Here is a 7,896-nt window from a genome sequence, read left to right on the forward strand (position 1 = left end):
ACTGCTGCAATAGTTTCTCCAGGAGATGGCTGAAACCCAAAGTTCCTCCGCTCCCGGCACTGCTATGGAAGGGGCCAGTGAAGGAGAGAAGCCACCGGGTCCTTCCAGGCCCTCTTGGGTCCCAGCTGCAGCAAACGCAGGCACTTCCTGTCCTCTCCCTCGCTCGCTCTTTCCGCTGTTTCCTTTCCCCACCCCTCCAACAATAGCCCCTTCTTGATTTCTGTTCTGAGAGGGAACGGTGAGTCCCCAGCCAAAAGGAAACTCTGAGGATTCTTTCCGCGGACTTTTCTAGATGAGGGGAGTGAGGTGTGTGTCCTGGCAGCTCCCCTTTGGCTCCCGTGCTGGACACAGAATCCCCGGAGACACTGGCTGACAGCGGAATTTCATGAGTCATTGCAGAGCTTTCTAGAGAAGAAGCTGGGATTCTGTGTGTGTGTGTGTGTGTGTGTGTGTGTGTGTCTCTCTCTCTTTCCCTCTCCTTCCCTCCCTCTCCCCCTCTCTCCTTTCCTTTCTTCCCTCCTTCCCTCTCTCCCTCCCTCCCTTGTTCCTTTCCTCTTTCCCTACCTTTCTGTCCCCTTCCATCCCCCCGACCCCAGAATTTAAATGTCTTTTTTTTCTGTGCTGGAAATTAAACCCAGCAGCATTATTTAATTGGTTCTCAGATTGCTGCAAAGACAGAACTTTTTTTTTTTAAGAGTATTGTGTCCCCAAATCCACCGCCTGACCTTTGGGTTTCTTCATCCTGAGCTGTTGACCTGGGTAAGCAGCAGAGCCTCACTTTGGCTCCTCACCCCAGATTCCTGCTATCTTCCAGAACCAGGGATCTACCCTGACTGACTTTGATTTTTCGCACCAAAACCACACTGGAAATGCAATACCCTGCAGGATAGGGATCTTTGGGATGGAGTTTGTTTGCTGGCAATACCATAACAGACATGTCAAATGCTGCTCTGAGCTGAACAGAGCAGAAACTAGTCTGGTAAGGCCACCGCTAAAGGACAGTCCATTGTTGTAGAGTCACAGTTGGCAGATGGCTTTGTAATGCCTTGAAACAGGGACCTACATCACCCTGTGTCCCGCAGGCCAAACCCTTATTGGTGTTGCTTGGATTAGAACAGGTGGCAGAATTGTGTGGAACTGTGATTTGGGGTTCCATGACGGAAGGACGTGTCTCATCCAGGAAGTCTGGGTTGGAATCTGAGGCTCCCCACTCCTAACATTTGAGGGGTCCTGCCTGGAGGGATGTGCCCCTTTCAAAGGTGTATCAGCTTCGGCTGCCCCCCCTTTCTTAGAGAGGAAGCAGAACACTAGCAACTTCAGTTTGGGGGAGCATGTCACTTTCTCCTCAGTTTGGGGGAGCATGCCACTTCCTCTGGTTTCTCTGCCTTTCTGCGAGTCAGAGATGGGAGAGCACACACAGCCTCCTACAGCAGGAGACCCTGATGCATTCAGGCCCTGGGAGGGCCCCAAACCTGGTAAGGGCTCTGACCCAAGCGCCATCTCTGGTTACATCATCATGCCCTGACTTGGTAGACACAAAGAATGAGGTCAACGTGGGGCCACAATACATAGAAGGAAGCAGAGGGGTGGACCAGAACAGCCTTGTGTGTGGGCCGGGATCTAGGGAGACAGGCAGGCTTCATCAATAGGGACAGGCAGAGCTTTTTCAGGCTCCACTGCAATAGCAGAAAGCCTGGACACTACTGTCAAATGTAATGACTGTCAGCTTTCTGTTAGGCATTTATACTTTCCCCACTAAATTTGCCAAATAAATGGAAGACTGGCGCAAGCCGATTTTGGCTATCTTCATAGATTTTAATGAAGTGAAATACACTCAAGAGGGGCTTCCCGTGTCCCTCCCTGAACTCAGCCCACACGCTCTGGGCTCCCACCAGACTTGGCTCTCCTTTCATTTGCATGCACAGCCTTGCCTACAATCAACTCAAGAGTGCGGCCATCATTCTCCCAAGGCCGAATCCTGGCCCGTGGCTCTTCAGCCAAGAGAAAACAAAGAGTTGTTCTCGCTCTCTTGCCAAAAACAATTTGCTAACCCATCATCTGCCCAGAAAACAAATGGAAAATAAAATGCTACCAACAGTCTTCCAGTGTATCTCTCTGACAAATGTTTATCCTCCATGAACAAGTAGGCGGGTTGCCTGCCAGCATGACACCTGTATACATGTGTAGCAGCCCCATACGTACCAGTAGAACGAGCCCATAGAATTCTAGTCAATTCCAGTGTGGAATTGCTGGCAGTATGGGATTAGCTCGACCCTCCCTTTGCCCAAAGCTTGACCTGTCCCCCCTCCACTTAACTAATTAATTGCTTCATTTGGCATTATATAAAGACAGCACATTTCACTGGACAGCCCATTTATTCACAATTCACCTATTCAACAGATATTTATCATGCGTCTATTTTATGTCATGTGCTGTTCTAGCCCTGGGCATTTGACAATTGACGGAAACAAGTCCCTCTCCTGTGGTTCTTCTCACCCTCATCCTCTCATCACTGGTTTTATCCAGCCCTGTCATCTCCAAACAGAAAATGGAGGCCCACACAAACAAACAAACAACAACAAAAAACACCTGTCAAGCATTGCTCGTGGAATGGCAGAAGTTGGGTCTGTGTTCTGGCTCCTGATCTAGCCTTTTCCCCAACACCACGCCACACGGAAAGGCACCTTTAGCACAGCGGCATAGGGTGCCCAGGCTCCATTGTATGAGAGCCTGTGTTCTGGTGAAAGAATCCCAAGAGCTTGGACTCTGGGTGGTAGAATCTGGGTCGTTTTCGCTGTTGCACGTTTTGTTTTCGGAAAGTGGAAGGAAGTTTGGGAGCTAAATAAAAGTATCATTTTTACTTGATGAGCTAACAGACATGCTGGTTACAAAGTTTAGAGTGAGAAACAATAGTTGGTGCAGGCATGCCTCCTCCCCCTCCCAGTACACACAGCGGGTACTGGCTGACACCCTTCTCCTGAGGAACCCATCACCACGTGAGGGTGAGGGCTTGCTGCGAAAGCTTAGGGAGAGGGAACTCCACTTCATGTCCCTTCCAGTGTTTTGCCTTTTGCCTAAGTCATGACACGGCCACCATCCTCTTCAGAATGAGTGAGTGTCTATACTCCTCCACAGCCAGGGAAAAGGTCACCCGCAGTGAAAAGCTTGAACGTGGGGAAGTGGGTGAAAGGAAGTACAGATGGCTGCAGCATCATTCAATGCCCTTCCCACAGGCATCTAAGTGGAGAAGTTTGGTCCCAAAGGAAGCCTCTCCCAGCAGGGAACGCTGGAATGCTGCTGTCACTCTGTCAGCTAAGATCCGAATTTCTGTCATCCAGGGAGATTGACAGCCGGCTGGTGGTAACGCACATCTTTAATCCCAGCACTTGGGACTCAGGGGCAGGAGTGTCTGTGAGTTTGAGGCCAGCCTGGTCTGCAGAGGGAGATCCAGGATAGGCAAGGCTACATAGAAAATCTTGTCTTGAAAAATTGGAGAGAAAGAGGTGGGGGGGGGGGGAGTTGGTTTGGGATAGGTGTGCTTGGTGTGTGCCCAACTTGAAAATTATAAGGAATAATCTCTTTTGCTAAATCATTGGTATAGTATCAAGCAAGAATAATTACTTCCCAAAAGATGGGAATTTTAGTCTATTCTCTCAATTTTCAAAACACGGGCTACCTAAGTATGAATATATAACTCTGAAAAAAAATCATGGCTGGCAGTGATTGCCAAGGTGACTTTCCCAGCCTTGCGCTACCTGCTGCTCATCCACAATTCTACTTAATTGTCAGAATTTATTGTATTAATGCAGTTTTACATTTGGGGACACAGACTTAGGACCTGATCTGACCTGAACCCCACAGTCAGTAAGTGACAAGACTGAAATATTCAAGCTCAGTTTGTATCTCTGGAGCCTGTGCTATTGGTGCTCTGCCTGAACTCATCCGAGTCACCCATGCACACACAGCCCTGGGGTACACATAGCATGACGAGACCCAAACTTATTTAATTGAGGGTGGGGCATGACCAATGGAAGAACAAGCGCCTAGCACACACCGTAAGTTCAATCCCTAACACCGCTCCAAATATTGATGACACATCGGTAATTTAGTTATTGGTACTGTTTTGGGAGGAATTAATTGATGAAGTCTTGTATGAGTTCTGGATCATTCCAAATTGGAATTTCCCTAATGAGACCAAAAAGGAGCCTATGATGTCCCTAAAGGAGAGTCACTCTGGAAATTTCCACAAATGCCAACACGCTCTTTGGAGTTGAATAAAAGATAAATTGAGTAGCAGTGACCTAGGCTAAAGTCCCTGGAGGATTTTTTTTTCCTGAGCCACTGCCCACCCCCACAGTATCCAACAGTTATCCTGGCAATGACTTCACTACCCCAGCTCCTTAGTCTTGGCCTCCATGAAGGGACATGTGAACATGGTCCCCCCACTTTTGCCTCACTCGTCTTTAAACAGATGACCCTGAGTCATTTGTCTCCCATCATATCACATCTGAGACTCGTTCTCCATAAGCGAAGTCCCCCGTGCTGTTCTTTTGCTCGGGACATTAATAATATCAGGAGAAATGAAACCGAAAGGAGCCAAGCAGGGTCCTGTGCAGCCCTGCATTTCTTCTGGGGTCACACTGGCCAAGAACTCATGCGAAACGCCCAAGAGGACCGGGCTTAGAGCCTGCTGCCCTGAGGTGGGTAAGATGGGGTGGCTGGGGTGGGTGGTAGGAGAGCTGGGCCCCACTGGCCACTGCTGTCACACACTCATCCAATTCTTTAGTGGGCAATGCCACTCATGCCTCTTCCGTGTAGCGCATTTTATAGGAATTCTTAGGAAAGCATTTTCCTTTCGAAACAAAGAAAAATAAGCCTGTTAATAACGTAGGACAAACCCTACATTAACCGTCCAGTTCTATTAGATTTTTCTCACCTTTATTAAGAAGATGGCTCAGTTTTGAATAAAGATTAATTATCTGATCATGGTTAAAGCATAATCTGAACAAATTAATCTTAAAACGACTAGCTAGCTGTGTCGCGCTCTTCCTGCCCTGAGGATTTCAGCCCGTACCCACCATCGAAATGAATAGTTCGAGAAGTGTGCGCGGCCACTGCCTTCTCCCCATCTAGCACCTCACTGAATTAAATTATTGATATCAGCAGCCACGTACCCATCTTGGCCCGACCTTGGTGACCTGTTTTTGACAACATGATCCTGGCTCCCTCATGGCTTGCCATAATAAGTTCTGGGTAACATTATCCTCTGTGACAAATGCAAAAGAGACGACTTGGACGGTTAAACACCCTGGGGGCACCGTGTGTCTATGCCCGACTACTTTGCGCTGTTCTGTATGGTGCCTAGAAGAGCAGGCTCCGAGAGACTATTTTTCAACTGCATCCGTGTCTTAGCTTTTCATTCTCCCTGACACAAGCAATCAATCAAAATCCTCCCATTCCAGTCACACGCGGATTTTCAAAGCCAAAGCTATATGCCCTCGAATCTTTACCTTCTTTTGTGTAGCACATGACACCACCCCATTGACAGTGTACGTTTACATTTACCCCACATGGGCGCCTCTCCCAGAAGCCCCCCACACGCAGCACTATTGCAGAGCAATGTTCCCCTCCTCCTCCTCCCTCTCCAGTGTCAGAGAGACAGTCACACATGAATAGTTCTCTGTGCGGACCGTGGAGTACAGATTGGAAAGGAGAAATCAGAAAGGGACCTCAAGACAGACAATTTAACAAAACCCCTGAGCAAATTGCAGTTCTCAACAGACACCCCAAGGGGGTTCCCAGGATGCAGCCCTGGGGAGCAGTGATCCCACCAGTGGGACATTACCACATGTCCCAGTGGCTCCTAGTTAACCCAACCAAGTAGTCTGTGCCAAAAAAATAATTCAGATTTCACACAGCGTCCTCCTCAGCCCCGATGCAATTCTATTTCCAGTTCTGCCAGCCTCAGCTCTGCCAAGCGTTCATATTCTCTTCTGCAAAGAGGCATGAGTTCACATTCTGGGCCATCCATCAGTCACAGCTTTTGATTAAGGAGCAGCCCAGTGGTTTCTGTGCAAGATGCCGGGTGAGCCTCCATTGCAAGGACATTGAAATGAAGGGAGAAAGGATTGTGTGGTCACTTACCAGCTCCTGAGGGCTGAGAGGCTGCGGCCCCACCGCTTTACCTGGTCTCTGGCTGTCTCTGTCTTTCCCTCTCTCTCTCTCCCTCTTTCTCTTGTGTACAGACTGCAGGGGAACTTAAAGAACTCGCAGGGACAGTGTTTCAAATGACTTAAGAAGGAGAACAGGAACAATACTTCGTTCTCTTTTTCTCAGATGAGTACCTTCGGGAAGAAGGAAGGAAGGGAGGGGAGAGGGAGGAAGTCAACAACCCTTCGCTTTCCTGAAAAAAAATAAGGAAACAGAAGATAGACATCTCATTTTCTCTTAAACAAAAATGTTGGGGGGGGAGTGGTGGGAAGAAAGGAAGAAAATCTTTACGAAAAAGAATGCCTCAAATATGCGCTCTGCCCTGGGAGCTTCAGTGAGATAGAAACTCCTGAGTGGCCCTATCCTGTCCAAACAAATGCAGGCTCTCCCGAGTCGCAGGCTCTGGTGTCTGGCTTGCAGAACTGACACAGCCCAAAAGGAACAAATCATGTCATGCCGACTCTCAGCTGGGGAACGTTTGGGCTGCTGTGCTAACCAAAGAAACCTGCAGCCTTTAACCAAGGGTGCGGTAGCTGGTCACCCAGGCCTTTTGGCTTCCCCTAGCTGCTTCAAGAAACCTCTGGTGCTACAGTTCCCTGGCTCACTCCAGGTTTCCTCGAGTTCCTCATGATTGAAAAGCAGATTTATGCATTTCTCATGGAGCTCTGTGCAGTGGACCAAGTCCGGCTCCATCTTTGCTGATGGACGAAAAAGGAAAAGAAGCCACTGAGCACAGTGCTGCCAGCCAGGCCATGGCTAGCTCCGACTGTTGTTTACACCGTCCTGTCTTTCTTGGATGTAGTCACCTCTGGAACTCTAGAGGAAGGGTGTTAATTTGTTTTGAAAATACCGTGAAACAGCTGAGGTCTTAGATAAATCAATCTCTGTTTCTGAAGGAGGGTGGGAAGGCTGAGTAGGGGCAGAAAAAAAATGGACTGAGCATCCTTTACTGAAGATGGAGCTGGTGCTCGGTGGGCAGGCCTGGGCTCCCTGAAGCTTGCCTGCACTTACTGAGGGAGCTGGGGGCTTGGTGGGCAGGCCTGGGCTCTCTGAGGAATGTTTGGACTTCAGGGGAGGGAAGGAGCTGGAGCTCAGTGGGCAGGCCTGGGCTCTCTGAGGAATGTTTGGACTTCAGGGGAGGGAGCTGGGGCGCAGTGGGCAGGCCTGGGCTCCATGAAGCAAGCCTACACTTACAGAGGGTGCTGGAGTCAAATCCTGCAATTATCACTGTGAGTCTCATGCCCTCCGTTCATTCAGTTGAGACCATTGCCACCACAAACAGGAACCAGCAGTTGTGGTCCCTTTTGGTGGCACAAGATATATTGTGTAGAAGTTGCTTCCTCGATTCACTTGATAGTGGAAAAAAAGAGGTGGGGTGGGGAGTATACCTGCTGGATGGCCATGGGAAAGGTGACTTCACAGAAAGCGAGGTTTGGGTTCAGAGTTCATATGACAATTTCCCCTGGGTACTATAGTCCAAGGCACTGAGTGTTTATCCCACGTCTTCATTCTACATCTGTGTCTCTGTCTACCTGTCTGTCTGAACGTGTGCAAGGTCAGAGAGGGCCTAAGAACAGGTGGTCTGGGTGTTTATAAGAATTGGGGTGACCCCATTCTTTGCGGTTGTGATGCATCCAACTCTCCTTCAGAGACTCCAGCCTATGAGGCTGTCCCCACAGGTGAGAG

At 49.0% G+C, this 7,896-nt stretch overlaps 1 protein-coding gene across 1 annotated transcript in view; it reads right to left on the reverse strand.

The window, feature by feature from the left end:
- Znf366 (zinc finger protein 366) overlaps positions 1-6,279 on the reverse strand; it is a 58,998-nt gene extending 52,719 nt beyond the window's left edge. The window contains exon 1 of the mRNA XM_057789782.1: positions 6,145-6,279. The gene's annotated coding sequence lies outside the window, so the exon portion shown is untranslated. The remainder of the gene's footprint in view (positions 1-6,144) is intronic.
- Positions 6,280-7,896: the final 1,617 nt, after the last annotated feature.

Source organism: Chionomys nivalis, chromosome 15, assembly GCF_950005125.1.
Source record: "Chionomys nivalis chromosome 15, mChiNiv1.1, whole genome shotgun sequence".
NCBI classification, from domain to species: Eukaryota; Metazoa; Chordata; class Mammalia; order Rodentia; family Cricetidae; genus Chionomys; species Chionomys nivalis.